We start from the raw sequence: 24,496 nt of genomic DNA on the forward strand, positions 1-24,496 counted from the left end.
CTGTTATGGTTAATTTGTATTCAGTTTTTGCGTCTGTATGTGATTTATGAAAATTGGATAACTGGCTGAAAATATTCTCCTCTGAGATGTATATTTTATATTGTTTGCTTTTAGTTCTGTTTTTTTGTCATTATGATTGTAATTTCTTTCATTTAAACAAGAAATAAAAAAAACAGAGGGCCTCAATTAGGGGATTTGGTGTAGGGCAGCACAGCCCTACGTCAAAGTGAAAGGGCAGGAATGCACAGTATTTATTCAATACGGTGCATTCCTGTCCTTTCCTGCTGTGCTGGCACCATTTCAGCAGCCTGGTGCCTGCATTGCATGCAGAGGAGGCTCTTCCTCAGAAGCGGAGGAGTATCGCCCCGTGTGCTGCAAGCGCAGCAGGCAAATACAAATAAATGGCATTTAAATGCTATTTAATCTTTTTGCCACTGCACCGGCTGTGTACAGCGCGAGGATGGGGGCAGGGCTAAATCCTGCAAATGCAAGATGACAGCACTGGTCTACAGTGCTCATGTCGGATTTGCCGGCCATCTTGGGATGGCCTGCCCGACATGTGCACTGTGGACACAGCAATTCAAAGGCCATGAAACAGCCTGGGGATTGCTGGCACAGGCCCCCAGCGTCACAATGAGCTCTGGGTGAGCCTGCTCCCACCAATCCTGGAGCTACTTTGACAGCTTAAGAGCAACTCTAGGATTGGTTGGAGTTGTGTTCCAGAAGCAGGAAGGAAGTCCTTCCTTTCCCCGCTCATGGAAATGAGAAGCTCTGTATTTATGGTGAGTCGAGCGCCTTTGCTCCCCACCATATTTTATTGAAGCTAGCTGCCACTGGTTGCATGCAGGATTGTTTTTGTGCAGAAAAGGGTACCTTCCTGCAGAAAACAATCCTGGAGGCATATTCCTCTCTCTATGTGCGCTGCAGAATTCAGCACACATAGAAAGAGGAAGAAACAAGGTGAAATAAAGTTATTGCGCCTCCCTCTGCCACATACACGTTTCCATGAATGGACCTGTTGAAAAAATAAATATGGGCATCAAAGTACCCGACAATGTCAATAGACTCCCCTTGATAACTTCCCAGGTAGATAGCTTTCGACTCAACACCTACCATTCCACTCACGCTCAAATGCACACTTTGCAATGAGGGAATACATGGAACCTGTATCCACCATAAGGAGGATGGATCACCCATCCACGTCAAATGTCGCTTTGGGTCTCTTTTTTCTCCTGTCCTCCTCCATAATCCCTCCTTCACCATCCACACTAGGTATTCTATCCAAATGGTCATTATCCACGCATATAGAATGATGAACCACTGCCATATTGCTCCGGATTTTTATTTTACACACCCTGGTGTAATGTCCAATGCGACCACACTTTAAGCATCCCTTGTTGGTTGCAAAACAAAATTTTGAATCTGCTGAATGCCCCATACCACCACACCTGTTGCACATTCTTGAACCCAACTTAGAGTGCGCAACTTTCTTACCCACTCTGTTCTTATTCCTAACAGCAGACACAACACCTGTGTTAGACCTGGCACCATTGGCGTGGGTCACCCTTCCATTTTTTGTCTGTGCCTCAATGTGTTTTTGTGTTGGTGTTAGCTGCTCAGGGCACTGTGCCACTGCCATCCAGTGCCACAGTGCAAGTGCTCCCTATGGTAAAATGTATCATGTGAATTGAATTCCACGTTTGGCATATTTGGTTTACTATCAGTCCCTAGTAGAGTGCACCAGGGGTGCCCAGGGCTTGTATATCCAAATGCTGCTAGTAGGCTTGCAGCACTGATTGTGCCACCCACCGAAGCAGCGGGGTAAAATGTGTCTAGGATCTGCCACTGCAGAACCTGCGCGCGGTCCGGTACCGTCGCGCTGACTGAGCAAGTGTCCCCACTTGCCAGTCCCTAAACCTTCCCTTAACTACATGTTAGTCACCCCTCTGGTAGGCCCAAGCGCAGGGTGCATTGTAGGCATAAGGTAGGACATGCCCTGATGTGTGTGGCATGTCTTAATAGCGAATTACAGCCATTTTCGTTTTTCACTATTGAAGGCTACCTGCTCTCCGTAGGCCAGAATGGGCTGCTGGGATCGCTACACGCTGTGACCCCAGTGGACTCAGAGAGCATGGTAGAAAGTCATGTTTAGTATGCCTGAACTCGGGATAATAAAATACATCTTTTAGTAAAGGTTATTTTAATATCCTGGGTTTGCAAACGCTACTTTTAGAAAGTTAGCCTTTGCGTGCCTGACCATCTCAGTCCGCCTCTGCTGTGGGTGTGGGTTCTGCCTAGCAACAGTACAGGAGCAGGGCTGGGGGATTCCAGGAGACAGGTTGGCTGCCAGGTGGTGGGTAGAGAGATCGCACCAGGATGGGTGGGAGGAGTACACCCTGACTCTTGAATAGACCTGTGCTCTGCCACCTCAAAGCCGGCTCCGCCCCCTGTGGAGCGGCTGATGTCTCTGCCCTGCTGCTGAAAGGAAAGAGCAGAGTCACCAAAACAAAGTACTCCAGAACTGGACTGAGCCAGGCCCAGGCCCCCTGGCGCTAAAGAACAAAAGAATCACTGTATAAAAGTAGGAGCCTGGCTCCTAAGAGATCAGATCCAGATTGAACCACGAAGGAACTCTGCCCGACTAGAAGGACCTGGAAAAAGCTGAAGGAGGAGTAACTTTCCCTGACCTGAGGGACTGGCCTGCAGTAGGTGCCTTGCTGAGGAAGGAGAGGAAAAAGACTAAAAGAGACTTTTGCACTTTGTTCTTCAACTATCTCCAAGGGCTTGGAAGAAGAGCTTGCCCCCTGAAATGAACCCCAGGACCAGTGGGTTCACCGTGTCTCCGCTCGTCTGAGAACTCGAGCCGTGTGCTTTCTCCCGCCGGAGTGCTCTGCGCACCTTGCCACCCCTCCTAGGGCCGTGACACCCAGAAGCCTGGCCGCCTCCCCCTCGCCGAGAGCCCCGCTCTACCTGAGTCGCTCTGGACCCATCGAGGCTGGCCGCCCCGCTTCCCTGTCACCTGCCTGCCACTGGAGCGTGCCTGGTGCCCTCTCGCCCTCCCGCCGGATTTCTAATTGGGAAGTGAAATCAAGCCTTGGACGGCCGCCCGTACGTCGTAACGTATCCGGCCGCCCCGCTTCACCTCCCAGCCTGAGTCTGACCGTGCCGCCCTCCGCCGTGACCTCCCGCACAGTCCGTGTCGGAGGCCCTGGGCCGCACCTGTCTACCGAGAGCCGCCCGCTGAATTCTTGATCCGGAGACCCGCGAGGTGCAGAACCTGCATCTCCCCCGAAGACTCGTCCAAGCACATCGCACGTTCCCAGGTACAGTGAACTCTCTATCGGACTCGGGGTCCGCAACGTTCTGATTTCCCCGTATCACTGTACCCTGGGTGCCCTGCGCATCACCGTGACTGGACCGACCCAACCGAGCACTGCGAAGCGCTCGTGATAGACTAAGTGACCGAAGAAAAGAACAGTGCCTAATTATCATCTTGTGGCTTCCATTTCGCAACCGCTATTGATGGTCTTGTACATGCCTGCGTAACAAAGAATCTTTTATATAAAGCATCCGTATTTTTGATACAACTTACGCCTGGTGTCCGTTTGTGGGGGATCGTTGTGATTTACTGTGTGTGATCATAAATGCTTAACTGATTAGCGCCCTGAAGTTTAGCCCTGACTGCTCGCGCCACACTACCTATAGGGTGAGCAGGGGTTGTTCTGAAGGGGTAATTCTCTCGCCCTGAATAGAAGAAGGGACCACTGCTTGTCACAAGTACCTACCTGTGCCAACCAGAGGTTCCCCATTCTAACATTGGTGGCAGCGGTGGGATCTCGGATTTGCATTTATGATTTGCATACAGTGAATTATTGATCACCATGTAGAGCAGACCTATAACGCAGCCACAGATTGATTGACAGTTTTTGCTAAAGAAGAATCTCCACTTTAAGAAAGCATGCCTAGCTCAGTCAGTGGGAGCAGAGCGTCCTCTGTATTCTCTGGAGTTGATGACATCGATTGGGAAGAAGGCGCACTGCGGAAGTGCAACAATGATATCTTGAAAGGATATCTCTCCAAGTACCGAATTAAGCAAAGCGGACTCACCACTAAGGATCAGTACGTAAAGGCGCTGAGAGCCTGGCACGAATCAAAGTTTCCAGAGAATGCACGAGAGGTGATACCCCCAGAAGGTGTTTCGGAGCCTAGCAGAGGCCTGTCGCCAGAGGAGATGGCCGACAGGAGTGCGGCACGAGCACATGAAGTGGAGATGGCGAAACTGCAAATGGAAATGGAAAGGCAAAGACTGGCCATGGAGCATGAGGTAAAAATGAGGGAGTTGGATCTCAAGGCCAGGAGTTTAGACAACTCGCCCTCTGGTGGCAGCAATTTAACAGAGTCGAGGGTGCACATTCCTAAGGATGTAGTGAAAGAGTATTATAAGCAGGATGATATTGGGCAGTGGTTCAGGGCCTATGAGGTAGCCATGTCCTCCCACCGGGTCCCTGAGAAAGATTGGGGAGCGGGGTTGTGGGAAAGGTTCCTGAGTGAGGGGCGGGACACACTGTTAAACGGTAGCGGCAGTTTCAGTCGATAACCTTTCAAGTATTGCCCGGCGGTAATCGCCTCTTATACCATTCGATGTTAAACCAATAAAGAGGCAGGCGCCGGAGACTGGAAGGCAGGAAACAGTTTTATTCCATCGGAGCAGAACACATCAGATCAGACAGCAAGGTATCGTCACGAGGTGCTCTAACTGCATCTCTGAGGCCTAGCCTCTTATACACAGGTTTATGACTTTATTGCAGGGTTATCGTACATGGCACATTCTTGAGATTGTCTTGGAACATAAAAGAACATCCTCGGAATCCCCACTTCGAGCTCGTTCCCACACATATCTACAGTGGAAGTCCCCACCCCATCCACAGTAGGAGATGGCTATCACACAGCTGGACATTCCGCCAATTCCCGGGGGTGTGTGCGACCGGCCGTGTCTCAGGGGGTAGGGGCTTTGATCTACTGTAATCCCTTTGATGTGGGGTGTTTCCCTTACAGTAGGGGCAATAAACTGCATCCGCAGGGCTAGGTGATGGCCTGGGATCGGTTCGGACAATGGGGCGCAGAGGAAGGGGGTTTATCAAAGAGATGCATGACCATGTATGGGATGTCGGTCAGGCGCGGGGTGTGATTCCATGGCAGGGTCGCGCAGAAGGAGAGGGTTTATGGCCCGTGTATGAGAGAGCGGGGGTGGCCGGCGCGCGGGGGATGCTTGCAGCGTCAGGGGAACGTGCTGGCGATCGACAATGAGCAGGGGAGAGAGTGGGGTGCCTAAAATGGCGGCCGTGCGTTCGCTGTGCGTGGCGCTGGGGAGAGGCAAGATGGCGCAGATAATGTTCAGTTACAAGCTAAATTTCCACAGTCCTCCCTTTTAACATATCTCGCCAGCTTGCCTGGCCGACATTCACCTTCGTTAACCCTTCAGCTATAATACCGTTAATGTTTTTCATACATTCCTTAAAGATACAGAGTTTTTAGGGCAGGCAGGAGTAATCTGACACATTTGTACATAGTTGCATACAGTTGATAAAGTAGGCGAGGAGGTAGTACATACAAAATTACATCAGCTGCGCCGCATGTCAGGCCCAGGGATAGGAGGAGGGGAGCTTGTTTGAGCACAAACAGGATACTGTAAAGCAAAAATGTTTCTGGCAAAACAAGGGATATTTCGTACATTACTTAAGGCTCAGACTTCGTGTGGATCAAAAATAGTCAGTATAGTCGTGTGCATGGCTGGTGTTGTATGAATGTCATTATACAAAGTTAGATTTTCTTAACTTCTCAGTGTACAGTCGGAAGTGACTGACGCAAATTTCATGAAAACTCGATAGGAAGATAGTTAATATAAAATGGTGGTTGGGAGAGGAATTCAACTTAACATTAGTTACAGTCATGGGAGGGAGTTCTTCTTTCCAGTGTCCTATTATAAAGAGCCATCACTGGTAAGCTCTTGTTGTTGTTCTTCTTTTGTTGGCACTGTTGAGCACCGGCGGTGGAGCTAAGGTCCAGCTCAAATCCAATTTCTCACGTGGTAGGGTGTGACCATTCGTTGTTCTCCGATCACAGTCCTGTTCTCTAACACAGTTCATCATAGGTATTTTGAGACGGGGTACCCGCTTTTTGTTCTTCGGTAGTTAAGTCTAATTCAAAATCCATATAAGAGAGAGAGAGAAGGGGTGTGGCATGCTTCGGGATGCCGGGGGAAGAGGGGGGTGGAGTGGGATCGGATCAAAATGCGGACCAAGGAGAGCAGAATCTTCCAGCACTGGGCCCATCAATCGGGCCCGACGGGTTGGGACTTCAGGCACGCTGGTCAGTGAGCAGGGGGCCTCGATATAGCCCTTCGTTCTATCGTTTATCATCCTGATAATGGTGCCTTGTCTCACGCCCTTTTTGCTTCGTTGCTTCCCCCTTGGTCGACGCCATAGATGTTCCATGGTCCGCAGCTAGGCTGTGCATCACGTCCGATCCCTCTCTTCCGGTGGCTGCACGTTATCTTTAAATGAGTACAAGAAACAAAATCTTAGAGAGTTGGCAGGGAAGACATTTACACACTTCATCCTCTCTCCCAACCACCGAGTAGTTGCGGAAATGCTTTTATCGGTTGCTGTATGATTGATGTCTATTAACTCTGATGTTAGTGTGCGTGTTACTAATCTATTAATCATTGCTGTGGTGCAGGTTTCTATGGGTGTCCCTGTCCATCGTCTGGCCTGCTAGGTGTCGATTCCTGCGCCCTATAATCGTTGCAGGAGGCTTGACATCTGTTGACTTTCTGGTTTATCAAAAATTCGAACCGGCTTCTCCGGTAGAGACTCGTTCATTTTAACACAAGTTCTGTTAATACACATTTTCCTCCGAGGACTGCTAAGTTTATGGAAAAAGTACGAGGTGCTACTGTCATGGGTTCACAGGTATCTATTTCAGGGAGGAACATAAGCTAAACATTATTCTTGCTGGAGACAATAGGTAACCCTTATCAGTTTAGGCGATGTATTTTTTAGAGAATAAGGTCATCAGCTGTTTCGTTCGAAATACTCTGAGACGGCTAGTATAGGGCTGGGGTTATTTTGGGAGAACGGGGTGCTTAGACATTCTAGTTTGGGGTAATTGGGCGGGGGTAATTCTGGGCGGTGGAGATGGTGTTGTTAAAGCTCTAAAACGAAAACCACTGACATACAGTCCCCGTGATGAGGGCCAAATTGGGAGACATCAGTCGTCTTACCTGTCCTTTCTTTCTCAGCCAATTAAGCTCAACATTTGCAGAAAGGAGAGGTAGTAACGTGGTAAAGTACGGTCGTTTTTGTTTCTTTCAATTTGTTCGAACACCACCGTGTTTGAGGCCAATTATACACAGACTGAGGAGGTATGTGTCGTTAATTTATTCAAAAAGAAAGAGGGCAAGGAAGCCTTTAGTGAGGGAGAGAGTGAGAGTGAGAGTGAGAGTGAGAGTGAGAGTGAGAGAGAGACGGAGACGTGTGCATCAAGTAGGCTATTTGGCATATGTACGACACAAAACGAGAGAGAGAGACATGTGTACGATAATAGGCCACTTGGTGCACACACAACATGGAGTAGCATGGGTCTGTTCTATGTAAGAAAACACAAGCGGAGGAAAGACATAAATTTGGTGATCACGCACACACGAATACCGGATAGGGTGTGACAGTACATGCATCAAGCGCAGAAACTTAAGACGGAGACTCGGGGCTACGTTGAGTATGGGGACCTCTCCTTTCCTGTCCTCTTTCCTATGCATGCTGCGTATTTTCAGTATTTTGTAGTTTATCTTGGGGGGGGGGGTGTCGGACCTTTTACTCTCCTCCCTTTGATCGATGGACGAGCACTTCAATCATACGATGACGCTCTCTTCAAGCGACCCAAGCATGAAATGCATACACATTCATACCGTATAATCGTAGCACACACGCACAATCATACCATACAGTTTTTCATGTTCCCAATGGTGGTCTGCACTTTACGCACTATCCCACAACGTTTGTCTATGTTTTTCCTGATACTGAACACGGTGCGGTCCATGTCCACTCCATTCTTCAGTCGGAACTTCGTCGTGACCTATAGAGAGGGAAAAGAGGGGAGGGGATGTGCAGTATTCAAAGTACCTTAGCGCGCGTAGACACGAAAAAGTTCTACTTACCACGTACCAGGCTAGCCGCAGGAGTGGGTAATACCACAGACCTATTATTCTTTTCTCCCGAGACAAAGATGCTCTATTTCATTCATCTCCTAAATTCGGGTTCCCTGGTCGTACATGGATTTCTCAATCGGTCGTGTATTATGGTGCAAGATACCATACCTTGCATTCGGCATATACCTTAAGCTATGGTTGACCATTTTCTAACAACTCTTGGAAAAGACAGGTGTGACGGGCACAAATTCCGTTAATCAAAAAGATTCATGTAAATGGGGTCTGCATTATCTGTTTTCTATTGATTGGGAGTAACAATCGTTTATTTAAAAGAAAAACCTTTACCAACCTAGATGATTTGTCATGACACTGATTCCGTAATCCCTTTAAGAAGACCTTTATTTAAAACAATGTCAGTATACAAATACGGGCCTACAACCGTTCAGGCCGGCCACGGCGTGGGAGGCGTCGAGTATCATGAGCAACACTATCTTAGCATAAAAGAATAAAAACGCTAAATAAAAATGGGTAGGCCAGCAATCAGTAAGGTTGTACGTATGCTCGGTCAGTACCCTTCCCGTCCCTCTGCTCATCATGTGTGGAAACATCACATACATATCCTTTTAACACAAATGCCACGTGACTGGAACGCCACAAGGAGTTGTAGGCCTCTCCTACATTGGCGCCATTTTGGGGCGAGGTCGGGCCAGTGTACAGTCTAAGTCTTTCCATGAATTAGCTGTCGGACCAGAATTCCTTTCGGTAGTTCAAGAACTTTCGTTGGCATCGATGGAAAAGAACAGACAGCATGAATCGTGATTCGGGGATGGGGGGGTACAGTTTTGGTTCCTACCGGGTCATGTTGAGATTCCACCGGACCCGATCCGAGCGGATAGGCCGCGGTGTCTTCTGATAATTCAAACAGAAGCTTGCGTCAGCATGGCGTCACCACGGTCTCACGGTGATGGCGTGATCCGTTCTTAGGGCGGGACAGTAGGCGGGTCTTTCTGCCGACGTCCTGCCTCAGTCTTTTTCACTGCACCAAGCGGAGGCAAGGTGGCTGCCGCCCGGGGCAAAGAACAATGGCGGCGGTTTGTCCTTACCGGAAGTCCGCGGGAGTCGAGGGCCAATGACCCCCGCAGAATCTGCAAAGCTGTGGTGGCGTTTTTCCAAGGGTGGGGCCCACGCCCAAGCAGACAAGCTTCCGAGTCCAGAGCCGCGGGCCGGGCCTGAATCTGAAAGATCAACCGCCACCCCGGGGGTCCAGTAGCAGCGACAGCAGCAGTTCGGATGGTATCGCCACCGGGGTGGGTCCCCGATCACTCGGCTGCGGGGGCCCACTCCTCGCGTCGGGCGCTAGCGGCGATCTTGGTGAACCCGTGCTTGGGTGGTTGTCCGGCGGTCGAGTGCAGGGGCGCCAACTCAGCTGGACGGCGAGTGAAATGACTGGGGTGCCCTCATCTGCTGGTGAGCCTCCACCTGGGGAGGAGGGGGAGGCCCGTCCGCGTCGCTTCCCCCCGCCAGGGCACCCTTCGTTATTGAAGGAAGAAGAAGAGAATGGGAAGATCCGCACGACGTGGCAGGCCCACCTCGGCGTTGCCAGGGTCTTGGCGCCGCGTGTGGCTTCCGGACTGTTCGCACAGTTGTCCGCCACTGATGTCAATGGATTTTTGCATGGCTTTTATAGCCCAAAGCCGACTAAAAGGACCGCCCAAAGCAGATCAATGTTGCAACTTCGAGGGAGGAGAGGCGAGGACGGTGTCACGTGATGTAAATAGTTGTTTAAAACGTGTTTTAACCTGTTCATCTTGTCGGAATGTTGTTATACCTATAAGTTATTAAAATGTTTAATCATACTACTTTGTTGGAGTGTTGTACATATTTGCAATCTAGTTACAGTGTAATCGGAAAATGGCATAGTCCAATTGTGCGTGATCCTAGTCAAGTTCAGTGACGTCGATGGTGGGTATCAACAGGCTTTCGGTCGTGTCTACTGGGCGAGGTGGGTGGTAGGGCAGACATGTTTAGGCAGCGAGAGCGATGGAGCCGGGCTACCTTGTGGCCGTCTTGACCGTGAGCTTGGTACCTTCCCCTAGTTCCATATATCCCACAAAAGGCTATTTCCTAGCGTTTCTTTAGTTTTGTAGGGTCAAAAAGGATCCTACCAGTGGCCACTGACTCTCGGGGTCCCCCTTTGTATATTTTATGCCATAGCTTGCTATAAACTACGGCGATTAGTTCGTATTTTAGTGAACATGTCCTTATTAGGGGTGCCTTCCAGAGGAGCCGGATGGTTCACCTCTAATAAGCGGTCCGGGCAGAACCAACTACCAATCAGTGGGGAGAAGATAGGCATGACGGGTTTCAACGGGGACAAAAGTCAGCACTACCTATCTTTTCGCTGCTTGCAAAGACTAGATAGAATATCTCTATTCCTCGTTATTTGTAAGCAGAGAATACCTCCAAAGAACCAATATCGAACAACTAGTGTTCGGACAATCAATCAATCAATGGGGAGATAAAGATAGGCACGACGGGTTACAACGGGGACAAAAGTCTGCGTTACCTACCCTTCACTATTTGCAAAGACTAGACAGAATATTTCTATTCTACGTTATTTGCAAACAGAGAATATCTCAAAGAGCACTATTCTTCAAAACAATCAATGTTCGGACAATCAATCAGTGGGGAGATAAAGATAGGCACGACGGGTTACAACGGGGACAAAAGTCTGCGTTACCTACCCTTCACTATTTGCAAAGACTAGACAGAATATTTCTATTCTACGTTATTTGCAAACAGAGAATATCTCAAAGAGCACTATTCTTCAAAACAATCAATGTTCGGACAATCAATCAGTGGGGAGATAAAGATAGGCACGACGGGTTACAACGGGGACAAAAGTCTGCGTTACCTACCCTTCACTATCTGCAAAGGGAGAGAGAGAGAGTATTTCTACTCCTCCCCGACAGCGAATATCTCAAAGAGAACAATCAATAAGCAATACTAGTATTTCAAACAATCAATCTATTATTTCGCAATTTGTCGTGTTTCACGACCTTACCCGGACCGCGTGGACAGTTTCTCGTCTTCCGCCTCCAGCGCCCGATCGTCCTCTTCTCTCCGTATTTGCCGCGGCACTCCTGATGGTTCCCAGTCAGGACCGTAGATCACTCGAGAGAGGTCTGCTCGGAACCAGTGAAGTTCGGATGATCGGCTGCCAGACGAGGGTCTATCGGGCAGGAGCTCTCCCAATCGTTGCAGTTGTTCACTCTGTCGTCGGGACCTCTCCCACTGGATCCACGTGTCGCTGATGGGCCCCACGCTTGGGACGCCAATTGTTAAACGGTAGCGGCAGTTTCAGTCGATAACCTTTCAAGTATTGCCTGGCGGTAATCGCCTCTTATACCATTCGATGTTAAACCAATAAAGAGGCAGGCGCCGGAGACTGGAAGGCAGGAAACAAAGTTTTATTCCGTCGGAGCAGAACACATCAGATCAGACAGCAAGGTATCGTCACGAGGTGCTCTAACTGCATCTCTGAGGCCTAGCCTCTTATACACAGGTTTATGACTTTATTGCAGGGTTATCGTACATGGCACATTCTTGAGATTGTCTTGGAACATGAAAGAACATCCTCGGAATCCCCACTTCGAGCTCGTTCCCACACATATCTACAGTGGAAGTCCCCACCCCATCCACAGTAGGAGATGGCTATCACACAGCTGGACATTCCGCCAATTTCCGGAGGTGTGTGCGACCGGCCGGGTCTCAGGGGGTAGGGGCTTTGATCTACTGTAATCCCTTTGATGTGGGGTGTTTCCCTTACAGTAGGGGCAATAAACTGCATCCGCAGGGCTAGGTGATGGCCTGGGATCGGTTCGGACAATGGGGCGCAGAGGAAGGGGGTTTATCAAAGAGATGCATGACCATGTATGGGATGTCGGTCAGGCGCGGGGTGTGATTCCATGGCAGGGTCGCGCAGAAGGAGAGGGTTTATGGCCCGTGTATGAGAGAGCGGGGGTGGCCGGCGCGCGGGGGATGCTTGCAGCGTCAGGGGAACGTGCTGGTGGCGCTGGGGAGAGGCAAGATGGCGCAGATAATGTTCAGTTACAAGCTAAATTTCCACAACACTGCTGGATCTCCCCTCTGATGTCAACACATCCTATCCACACATGAAGGAAGCTCTTATGACAAGGTATGGGTTAACTCCTGAGTTGTACAGACAGAGATTTAGGAATTGCACCAAGAAACCTGGTACCACTTATGTAGAGTATGTGACCTTTTTCTGCAGAGCGCTGGATGGTTGGGTGAAGGGTAGCAAAGTGAATGATTACCAAGGGCTGTTTGACTTAATTGCATGGGAGCACTTGTCGGATAATTGTTTTCCTGAGCTATGCCAACACCTGATCGATAGCAAGCTGACTATCCCTAGGAAGCTTGCTGAGGAGGCGGACCGCTGGATCAGCACCAGGGTCCACAATGGTCCCGTGGGAGGCCCCGCCAAAGGTGTCCAGGGTCCCCAGCAGAAGAATGGGGGGGACAAGGGTAAACAGACGGAGTTCTACAAAGGGCCCCAAAGTAATCCCCAGGGGAACCAAGGGAAAGGTTCTCAGCCTCCCCCACCCCCGAAGCAGACCGGGGCCCCGACAGGTAACCCTGTTCAAAGAGGGCCCCTCAGATGTTACAAGTGTAACAACCTGGGGCACATTTCCGTGGATCCCAAGTGCTCCATGTATGGTAAACCAGCACCCTCTGGTGCTCCACCCCCCCAAGCAGGTGACTAGTGTAGCCTTTGGGAGGGAGATAGATGTCCAAGGGGCGGGGGATCCCGTACAGATGACCCTAGTCTCGTTAGGAGACAGTGAGATGGTCGCTGAGGCCCAGCTGCCCCCCAATACTCAAAAGTACGGGCAGTGGGTGACCATAAATGGCCGAAGGGTGGGGGCTCTTAGAGATACAGGAGCCAGTGTGACTGCTGTCAAGCAACACCTGGTGTCTCAAGAGCAGGTTGTCCCACACGCATTCTGCCGTGTTGTCAACGCTGACAACACCGAGAGTCAGTGTCCAATGGCTCAGGTTCCCTTTGAGTGGGGGGGGGGTCTCTGGTACTCTGCAAGTGGCTGTGAGAGAGGCCATGCCTGTTGATTGTCTCCTAGGTAACGATTTGGAGAGCTCCCCTTGGGAAAAGGTGGAGAAGAAAGCTCACCTACGGATGGTGGGTTTACCTGATTGGGCGTGCGTGACCACCCGGTCGATGGCAGCCAGTAGGGGTGTTGAAGGAACCCTGGAGCCTGAGGAAGAGGCCCAGGAACCGGCCTTAGAGAGAGGGCACAGGAGGCACGGGAATCCGGCTCCTGAAGTTCCTACGGCCCAGGAGGAAGCAGACCCTGAGGGGGATGCCCTGGAGCCTACTGGGGAACAGATAGCCGAACTGGGAGACCTGCCTGAGCTGACCCATTGGCAGCAAGAAGGAGGCCCCACCAGGGAGGAGTTCTGCAGGGAGCAGAAAGAGTGCCCCTCTCTAGAGGGTATGCGGCAGCAGGCTGCAGCTCAGGCCAATGGTGATCAGTCCGGAACTCACTTGATCTACTGGGAGAACGACCTCCTATACTCAGAGCCTAAGGTTGCTGAACCTGGGTCAGCCCGTGCGCTGGTGGTACCCCAGAAGTTCAGAGCCTTCCTACTGGGGCTGGCTCACGACGTACCGTTAGCAGGACATTTGGGGCAGGACAAGACCTTTGAAAGGCTTGTCACCCACTTTTATTGGCCCCAAATGCGCAGGAGTTCTGACACTCACTGCAGGACATGCCAGACTTGCCAGGCAAGTGGAAAGAGTGGAAGGAAGCTGAGAGCTCCACTCCAACCTTTCCCGGTGGTCAGTACCCCATTCCAGCGGGTGGGGATTGACATTGTGGGGCCACTGGACCCCAAGACAGCCATGGGCAACAGGTTTATCCTGGTCTTGGTGGACCATGCCACCCGGTACCCTGAAGCCATCCCTCTGAGGACAGTGACGGCCCCCGTGGTGGGACGGGCACTGATGGGAATTTTCTCACGAGTAGGATTCCCTCTAGAGGTGGTGTCTGACAGGGGGACCAACTTCATATCGAAATATATGAAGTCCCTTTGGCAAGAGTGTGGTGTGACCTACAAGTTCACCACCCCTTACAATCCCCAAGGAAACGGGTTGGTTGAGCGCTTCAACCGAACCCTGAAGGGCATGATTATGGGTCTCGCGGAACCCATGAGGCGTAAGTGGGACGTCCTCTTACCATGCCTTCTCTTTGCGTACCGCGAGGTGCCACAAAAGTCTCTAGGGTTCAGTCCCTTTGAGCTTTTGTACGGCCACCCAGTACTAGGACCTCTTAGTCTGGTCAAGGAAGGCTGGGAGCAATCTCCCAGGAAACCTCCCCAGAATGTATACAGTTACATGCTGGCTTTCCGGAACCAGACTAGGCGTTTCAGGCAACTTGCTGAGGCAAACCTGGAAGCCAGCCAGGAGGAAATGAAGCGGTGGTACGACCAGAATGCCACTCTGGTTGAGCTTCAACCTGGTCAAAAAGTGTGGGTCCTGGCCCCTGTGGAGCCTTGTGCACTCCAGGACAAGTGGACAGGACCCTTTGAGATTGTGGAGCGCAAGAGTTCTGTCACCTACTTGGTGAACTTGCGGTCTCCTAGGAACCCCTTAAGGGTCCTACATGTCAATCGACTGAAGCCCCACTTGGAGAGGTCCGAAGTGGGCATGCTCTTGGCCACCGATGATGGGACGGAAGAGGAGTCCGAGCCTCTTCCTGACCTCTTGGTAGCCTCAGAGCGAGACGGGTCAGTGGATGGAGTTAACCTCTCACCCACCCTGACCCCTCAGCAACAGGGTGACTGCCGCCAGCTGCTGGGGCAGTTTCCTGACCTGTTCTCCCTGGGTCCTGGTATCACAAATTGGTGCGTCCATGATGTGGATACAGTAGACAGCTTACCTGTGAAGCACAAAGCCTACCGGGTAACTGACAGGGTCAGAGCCTGCATCAAAGAGGAGGTCTCGAAGATGCTTGCTCTAGGGGTGGTTGAGTCCTCCAGCAGTCCTTGGGCCAGCCCAGTGGTCTTGGTCCCAAAGGCTGCAGCGCCGGGTGCCACGCCCGAACTCCGGTTCTGTGTGGACTACCGAGGACTCAACTCAGTCATGAAGACTGACGCGCACCCCATCCCCCGAGCTGATGAGCTCATCGATCGGTTAGGGGCTGCACGGTACCTCAGCACGTTTGATTTAACGTCTGGGTACTGGCAGATCGCCTTAACTGATGGGGCCAAAGAGAGGTCCGCATTCTCTACACCAGATGGGCATTACCAGTTCCGGGTGATGCCCTTTGGGATGAAGAATGCCCCTGCCACCTTCCAGAGGTTGGTCAACCAGGTGTTGGCTGGGCTGACCGAGTTCAGCGCCGCCTACCTGGATGACATCGCAGTGTTCAGCGGCACATGGAAAGAACACCTGCAACACCTCTGGGAAGTGTTGATGGCGCTGCGCAAGGCAGGCCTCACGATCAAGGCAAGCAAGTGTCAGATCGGGCAGGGTTCAGTGGTGTACTTGGGACACCAAGTGGGGAGCGGCCAGGTGGCGCCCCTCCAACCCAAAGTTGAAACCATCCTGGCTTGGGAGCCCCCAAAGACCCAGACGGGGGTGAGGGCCTTTTTAGGACTCACCGGGTACTACAGGAGGATTGTCAAGGGGTATGGCAGCATCGTTGCCCCCTTGACAGAGCTGACTTCGAAGAAGCAGCCCAGAAAAGTGATATGGACTGACACCTGTCAGAAAGCCTTCGACACCCTGAAAACTGCCATGTGTACGGCGCCTGTGCTCTTGGCTCCTGACTTCTCCAAAGAGTTCCTGGTGCAGACGGATGCATCAGAACATGGTGTAGGGGCTGTTCTCTCACAAATCACTGAGGAGGGCTTTGACCAACCAGTAGCCTTTATTAGCAGGAGGCTACTTCCCCGGGAACAAAGGTGGAGTGCGATAGAACGAGAAGCATTTGCTGTGGTCTCGGCGCTGAAGAAGCTAAGACCTTACTTCCGGGTTCAGACCGACCACAGGCCCCTCAGATGGTTGATGCAAATGAGGGGTGAGAACCCAAAACTGTTGAGGTGGTCCATCTCCCTACATGGTATGGACTTTATGGTGGAGCATCGCCCTGGCACAGATCACGCCAATGCTGACGGTCTGTCCAGATTTTTCCGCCTTAGTGATAAAGAACTCCCTGGGGTAGGGTAGTTCTCCCCACTTTTCAGCTGGAGGGGACACGTGTTAGACCTGGCACCATTGGCGTGGGTCACCCTTCCATTTTTTGTCTGTGCCTCAATGTGTTTTTGTGTTGGTGTTAGCTGCTCAGGGCACTGTGCCACTGCCATCCAGTGCCACAGTGCAAGTGCTCCCTATGGTAAAATGTATCATGTGAATTGACTTCCACGTTTGGCATATTTGGTTTACTATCAGTCCCTAGTAGAGTGCACCAGGGGTGCCCAGGGCTTGTATATCCAAATGCTGCTAGTAGGCTTGCAGCACTGATTGTGCCACCCACCGAAGCAGTGGGGTAAAATGTGTCTAGGATCTGCCACTGCAGAACCTGCGCGCGGTCCGGTACCGTCGCGCTGACTGAGCAAGTGTCCCCACTTGCCAGTCCCTAAACCTTCCCTTAACTACATGTTAGTCACCCCTCTGGTAGGCCCAAGCGCAGGGTGCATTGTAGGCATAAGGTAGGACATGCCCTGATGTGTGTGGCATGTCTTAATAGCGAATTACAGCCATTTTCGTTTTTCACTATTGAAGGCTACCTGCTCTCCGTAGGCCAGAATGGGCTGCTGGGATCGCTACACGCTGTGACCCCAGTGGACTCAGAGAGCATGGTAGAAAGTCATGTTTAGTATGCCTGAACTCGGGATAATAAAATACATCTTTTAGTAAAGGTTATTTTAATATCCTGGGTTTGCAAACGCTACTTTTAGAAAGTTAGCCTTTGCGTGCCTGACCATCTCAGTCTGCCTCTGCTGTGGGTGTGGGTTCTGCCTAGCAACAGTACAGTAGCAGGGCTGGGGGATTCCAGGAGACAGGTTGGCTGCCAGGTGGTGGGTAGAGAGATCGCACCAGGATGGGTGGGAGGAGTACACCCTGACTCTTGAATAGACCTGTGCTCTGCCACCTCAAAGCCGCCTCCGCCCCCTGTGGAGCGGCTGATTTCTCTGCCCTGCTGCTGAAAGGAAAGAGCAGAGTCACCAAAACAAAGTACTCCAGAACTGGACTGAGCCAGGCCCAGGCCCCCTGGCGCTAAAGAACAAAAGAATCACTGTAAAAAAGTAGGAGCCTGGCTCCTAAGAAATCAGATCCAGATTGAACCACGAAGGAACTCTGCCCGACTAGAAGGACCTGGAAAAAGCTGAAGGAGGAGTAACTTTCCCTGACCTGAGGGACTGGCCTGCAGTAGGTGCCTTGCTGAGGAAGGAGAGGAAAAAGACTAAAAGAGACTTTTGCACTTTGTTCTTCAACTATCTCCAAGGGCTTGGAAGAAGAGCTTGCCCCCTGAACTGAACCCCAGGACCAGTGGGTTCACCGTGTCTCCGCTCGTCTGAGAACTCTAGCCGTGTGCTTTCACCTGCCGGAGTGCTCTGCGCACCTTGCCACCCCTCCTAGGGCTGTGACACCCAGAAGCCTGGCCGCCTCCCCCTCGCCCCGCTCTACCTGAGTCGCTCTGGACCCATCGAGGCTGGCCGCCCCGCTTCCCTGTCACCTGCCTGCCACTGGAGCGTGCCTGGTGCCCTCTCGCGCTCCTGCCGGATTTCTAATTGGGAAGTGAAATCAAGCCTCGGACGGCCGCCCGTACGTCGTAACGTATCCGGCCGCCCCGCTTCACCTCCCAGCCTGAGTCTGACCGTGCCGCCCTCCGCCGTGACCTCCCGCACAGTCCGTGTCGGAGGCCCTGGGCCGCACCTGTCTACCGAGAGCCGCCCGCTGAATTCTTGATCCGGAGACCCGCGAGGTGCAGAACCTGCATCTCCCCCGAAGACTCGTCCAAGCACATCGCACGTTCCCAGGTACAGTGAACTCTCTATCGGACTCGGGGTCCGCAACGTTCTGATTTCCCCGTATCACTGTACCCTGGGTGCCCTGCGCATCACCGTGACTGGACCGACCCAACCGAGCACTGCGAAGCGCTCGTGATAGACTAAGTGACCGAAGAAAAGAACAGTGCCTAATTATCATCTTGTGGCTTCCATTTCGCAACCGTTATTGATGGTCTTGTACATGCCTGCGTAACAAAGAATCTTTTATATAAAGCATCCGTATTTTTGATACAACTTACGCCTGGTGTCCGTTTTTGGGGGATCGTTGTGATTTACTGTGTGTGATCATAAATGCTTAACTGATTAGCACCCTGAAGTTTAGCCCTGACTGCTCGCGCCACACTACCTATAGGGTGAGCAGGGGTTGTTCTGAAGGGGTAATTCTCTCGCCCTGAATAGAAGAAGGGACTCACAAGTACCTACCTGTGCCAACCAGAGGTTCCCCATTCTAACAACCTGCTTCACTCTCACCATACTCGTACCGATCAAAATGACCATTCTCAGCTATCTCAGCCACATCATGCCCTTGTTTTTTTTTCTAACTCCATCATGCAAAATTCAGATTGTTCAACAACCTTGGCCAAATGAATGGCTGCTTTCATAGAGGGATTCTTGGCTGCCCAAAGTCTCTCTTGAATCTTCCTAGTGTTACATTGAACAATTAACTGATCTCTAATCAGTTTGTCTGTCATTGTACCAAATTTGCATTTAATGGACAATTCCCTCAACATTGCTATGAACTCATCAATAGACACAATTTTTCTGATGTTGGGTGTAAAACTTATAGTGATTCATGACTAGATTTTCCTCCTAAACTTACCTTGCCTCCAATCTGCACACTGCTTCCTGATACTCATCAGTCATGGGTTGTCCATTTGCTTGTAGTGCTTGCGGCAAATATCTAAAAATATGTTGCCCCTTTTTACCTAATGTACTGAGCAACAGTTCTTTTTTAGGTCTCGCCTAGTGTTGCAGCACGAATGTGCTGCCATCGCTTTGCGAGGCATGCAGTATACACTATGGTGTGGAAGCTTCGTGGAAGCTCCGCCCACTCTCCGGCCCATCTTTTTCATTGGCTTAGGCTATAAATGCTGCCTTCCGATTGGTTTTATGCTTTTAGTCCCTCCCCATGACAGCCATGCCAGTCATTTGTATCCTTCCATGGCTACTGGCCCCTTCACTGCACTACTTTCTCCCCGTCCCTCCCTACCCCCCCTTCCACAGTCCTTGACTTTTTGGGGGCTCTCCCGCCCCCTCTTGTGCAGTCCCAGTCGTGCTTGTGCCTTCTCGCGCCCGCCTGCACTCCCGTTTTCTCGCATAAATGCGAGTCCTATTGCATTTGCCAATGCTTGTTGGGAAAGCAGCAATGGCTAGCAGACGACCATATTTCGAAATTAAGGGTCTTGCATGGCTTAATGTTCTTGGTTTGTTTATTTCTTATCTAGTCATGCCGTAAAAATGCTGCATTATTTGCACATTCCTTATCTGCAGCTATCGTCTTTACACGTGATTAGGATTACGGCTGGGCTGAGTTACTTTGTACTCCGACACCATGGCATTCAGCACTGACGTCATGATTCAGTGTGATTTTGCCCAATGGTTACTGCTGAAACAAGGAGGATATACACTCGCGTTATACAGATGCTACAATAGGTGGGACGGCGGCAGCGCGGAAGAGTGGCTCTACAGTGCACAGTTTGAAACAGCACCATAATGAAGTGCTCGTTCTGCTGCCTCAGTCCAGCCTGCACTGCTGTGAGCGGCTCTAACGTAAGGCTGATCATGAAAGTGAGCTGTGCGCAGTGGGACATCAACTCCGGCAGCATGAACAGGAAGAGCTTTTAAACCTCACATGCTCGTGATGCCGGAGCTCCCAGGCTGCAAGTTTATAATATGACGAAGTAAAGGAGAATTCCTAGACTTTCAGTTTAAAAACAGTTCGTCGAGGGTCCTGCAGCTCCCGCCATGTTCATTAACTTCTCTTTAGGGGACTCTGAAGCTCTTGTTGTGTGTTTTTGTTAGTACAGACAATCTGCTGGCTGCCCAGACAAGTGCTGGCCTGGCTGAGTGATTGCAGACAGTGGTCAGAGCGGGCAACACCGGCCGGCTGTCCGTTGCTTGTTGTTTACTGCGGAGAGCCCACCCAGCACTTTGATTTCACTGGCCCGATTGGTGTTTTTTTTTTTTTGATAAACAAATTTTTATTGTGTTTTGCGGCATAGAGAACAGTATCAAGAATGATATACAGCAGTGCATTAAACAAGGCATCAGTAACTTCAATCAGGGAAGCATCAAGAAACAATTGCAAAGACCCTCCCATCCTCCCCCATCCTCCGTCCCCACCCTCTGCGCCCCCACCCCTCAAACCAGGCCCCCCAGCCATTTCCCCCATATCTTGCGGAATTTTTTGGGCCAGCCCCGTGCAGCATATAACGACCGCTCCTGGGCCGCACACCAATCCACCCCTCTACTCCAGGTAGCCACTCTGGGCGGGTCCGGCTGTGACCACACTGCCGCTATATCTCTCTTAGCCACCATAAGGGCAGTGGCGAGGAAGTACTTCTCGTTACGGGACCCGTCCATCCCGTCCATGATGCCCAGCAGGGCCATTCTAGGCTCGTGGGGAACCTCCCATCCCAGGACCTCCGCTAACTCGGCTTCGATCGCTGCCCAGTAGTCCTCCAGACGGGAACAAGACCACACCATATGGAAAAAATCCGCCGGAGCCACCCCACAACGAGTGCAGGAGGCGTCCACACGGAGGCCCGCCCGATACAGGCGGTCCGGAGTCAGATAGGCAGTGTGGATGTAGTAGATTTGGATGAGCCGCAGCCTAGCGGAGGTGGTAAGCGACCGAGGGCCCATAAGAGCGTCCCTCCAGTCCGCCTCATCCAGGGGTCCCACCCAGGCCTCCCATCGCTGTTTGAGCCCGCTCCAGTCCACCGGGGTATTGTTAATCAGGGATTTATAAATGCGGGATATACCCCCCTTCCCCAGATACCCCAACATCACCTGAGCCTCAGGTGGGCTATGGGAAGGCAGCCTGGAGTCCAGAGGGACGTGAGCCCGGACCGCGTGGCGCAATTGAAGGTAGCGGTAGAATTGGGAGGGCTGCAGCGAGAAGCGGGTCTAAAGCTCCTGGAAGGAACACATGCGGCTCCCACGCCATAAATCGCCCAGACAGGAGATACCCAGAAGATCCCACCGCCGAAAGCCCGCTAGTCCCACCACCTCCCGCAGCCATGTCCCGTGCCAAAGCGGAGTGAGTTGCGTGGACGTCCCCGACCATCTAGTGTGCCGCAGGGCCGCGCGCCACGCGAGAAAGGGAGCCCGCACGACGCCGGGGAGTGACATGGGGACCGTTGTGCCATAGAGCATGTTTTGGATGGAGGAGAACCCGAGGCAGTGCACTTCGAGTCGATAAGCCGGGTCGCCCCAGCCCCCCGAGAACCAATCATGGATCACCAGTAGCTGGGTGGCCAGATAATAAAGATAGAGGTTAGTCATGCTCAGGCCGCCGTCATAGGAGGGGACCCTGCATCGATCCAAGGCCAGCCGAGGTCTACCGCTGCCCCAGAGGAATTTGGTCACCATTTTATCCAGTTCTCGGAACCACGGGCGCGGAAAAGGGCATGGAGTGTTTTGTAGCATGTAAAGAAACTTGGGGAGGATCATCATCTTGTATAGAGCGACTCTCCCTAGCGGATTCAATGGGAGGCACTGCCACCGGAGCATATCTGATCTGGTTTTGTTGACTACTGGAGCCACATTGAGGGCCCAGCAGAGTTCCGGAAGGAGGGTGACCCAAATCCCCAGGTACTTAAAGGAGAGTCTCCGGAGGGGAATATCCGATTGCCAGTCGAAACATTCCCGCGACGGGTGTAGCGGGACTAGAACGGATTTTTTGGGGTTCAGATGAAGACCCGACGCTTGGCCAAATTGATGGAGGATCTGGCGGACCCGGGGTCCCGAGGTCGCTGGATCCGAAAGATAGAGGAGGACATCGTCCGCGTATAGGGCGATCTTGTCGGGGGCCACATCTGGCCATTCCCATTCGCGAAGCACGGGATCCGCGCGAATCAGCACCGCCAGGGGTTCCATCGCCAGAGCGAAAAGGAGGGGCGAGAGCGGACATCCCTGGCGCGTCCCCCGACCTATGGGAAACGGGCGAGATAGAGCCCCATTGACCAACACGCGGGCCCGCGGGTGCGCATATAGGACCGTTACCATGGCACGGAACCGGGGACCGAAGCCCATACGCTCCAGGACCTCACTTAAGTACGCCCATCCCACGGAATCGAAGGCCTTTTCAAAGTCGACCAAGAGGAGGGCCAGATAGGGGGAAAGGCGGCCGCGGTGCGCCATCGTGAGGTGGAGGCGCCGCAGGCAGTGTCTGGTCCCCCGCTCCGGCATAAAGCCACATTGATCCGGGTGGACCAGGGAGGCGAGCGATGGGCATAACCGCTGCGCCAGGACCGTGGCATAGATTTTGAGTTCGGTGTTAATAAGGGATATCGGCCGGTAGTCGGAGCAGGACCGCGAGGGAGGCTGTGTCTTGGGGAGGGCAACTATGGTTGCGGTATCCGTTTCGGGCCGGAACGAACCCGCCTCCACCACGGCCGCAAAGAGGTCCCGAAGCCTCGGGGCCAGAGTCTCACGATAGTGAGCGTAGTACTCCTGGGGGAACCCGTCGGGTCCCGGGGTCTTCCCAGGTGCCAGGCGGCCGATCGCCTCTTCAATCTCCTGCAGCTCGATCGGCGAATGAAGGGTCTCAGAAACCTCAGGCTGCAGCCGCGCAAGCGTCGCCCCGCTCGTCCCCAGCAACTCCTCTAGGGAGAGCGTGGACGGCCGGAGACGGTACAGCTGGGAATAATCGTCAGCGAGCGCCTGGGCTATCGCCACTGAGGCCGTGTGGACGCCACCCGCAGGGTCCGCGATGGCCGGAATGATCCTGCCCGCCCGGGGATAGGTTGCCAGGCGGTGGAGAAGAGTGCCGTTTTTGTCTCCCCAACCGTACACCCGGGCCACCGAGGAGCGCCATAGAACCTTCGCCGCCTCCAGGGAGTGTAGGCGAATCTCTTCCCGCAGGAAGGCCAAGCGACGAGACCGTGCGGCATCATCTAAGTCCCCCAGACTACGCTCCAGTTCCAAGGCTTGGGCCTCGCATTCCGCGAGCTTCTGGGATTGAGCCCGCCGTTGGCGTTGCGGATGCCCTTTAGCGGCGCCCCGAACAGTCGCCTTGCCGGCCTCCCACAGGACGGCAGGGGAGATGACAGAGCCCTCATTGTGAGAGTAATAGTCGGCTATCTCGCCCCCGACCGCCTTCCGAAAAGCCTTGTCGTGGAGGAACCAGGCGTTCAAACGCCACATCGGACGGGCAGAAAGGGGGGGGGGCCGAGAGCGAGGAACACTGGCGAGTGGTCCGAAAGGCCCCTCGGGAGAATGCGCACATCCCGCACCCCCGCGCAGTCGGTGGATGGTACGAAGATGAGGTCGATCCGGGCATGGGAGTGATGGGCCGCCGACGTGTGAGTGTATTGGCGCATCTGCGGGTGCCAGATCCTCCAGACATCGCAGAGGCCCTGCGATTCAGCCCAGGATGAGAGCTGTTTTGCACGGGCGACGCGGGTCAGGGAGACCGGGCCCGTCGAGTCCAGGTGGGGCGAGTAGACAGCGTTGAAATCTCCGCCGAGAATGAGGGAGCCCGCCGGGAGTGTCGGAAGGAGACCCGCTGCGTGGGAGAGGGCCGACGGCAAGAGGGATGGCGCCGCGTAAAGGGACATCAGGGTAAGGGGCCGCCCCTCCAGATTGCCAGAAACCACCACTACCATACCTTGGGGGTCCAAATGCACCCGGGTCAGGACAAAGGGGAAGGACTTGCGAAGCAAAATGGCCACCCCTCGGGATCCCCGTGCAAAACCTGAGTGCCATACCCTGTCATAACCGTAGCGGCCTAGGAAGGGGCAGTTGTTACCCAACAGGTGAGTCTCCTGGAGAAGGAGCACATCGATCTCTGTACGTTGCGCATATTTGAGGAACGCCATGCATTTAAAACGGTCCAGAAGACCATTGACGTTCCAGGATAGTATGCGCATGGCGGCCCTAGGGACAGGTGGGTCATCCATAGTCAATGACAGAAGAGGGGGCCAGTGGAGGCGCGTCTGAGCAGGGTCCTAA

Source organism: Triturus cristatus, chromosome 1_1 (assembly GCF_964204655.1).
Source record: "Triturus cristatus chromosome 1_1, aTriCri1.1, whole genome shotgun sequence".
In the NCBI taxonomy this organism is placed as follows: Eukaryota; Metazoa; Chordata; class Amphibia; order Caudata; family Salamandridae; genus Triturus; species Triturus cristatus.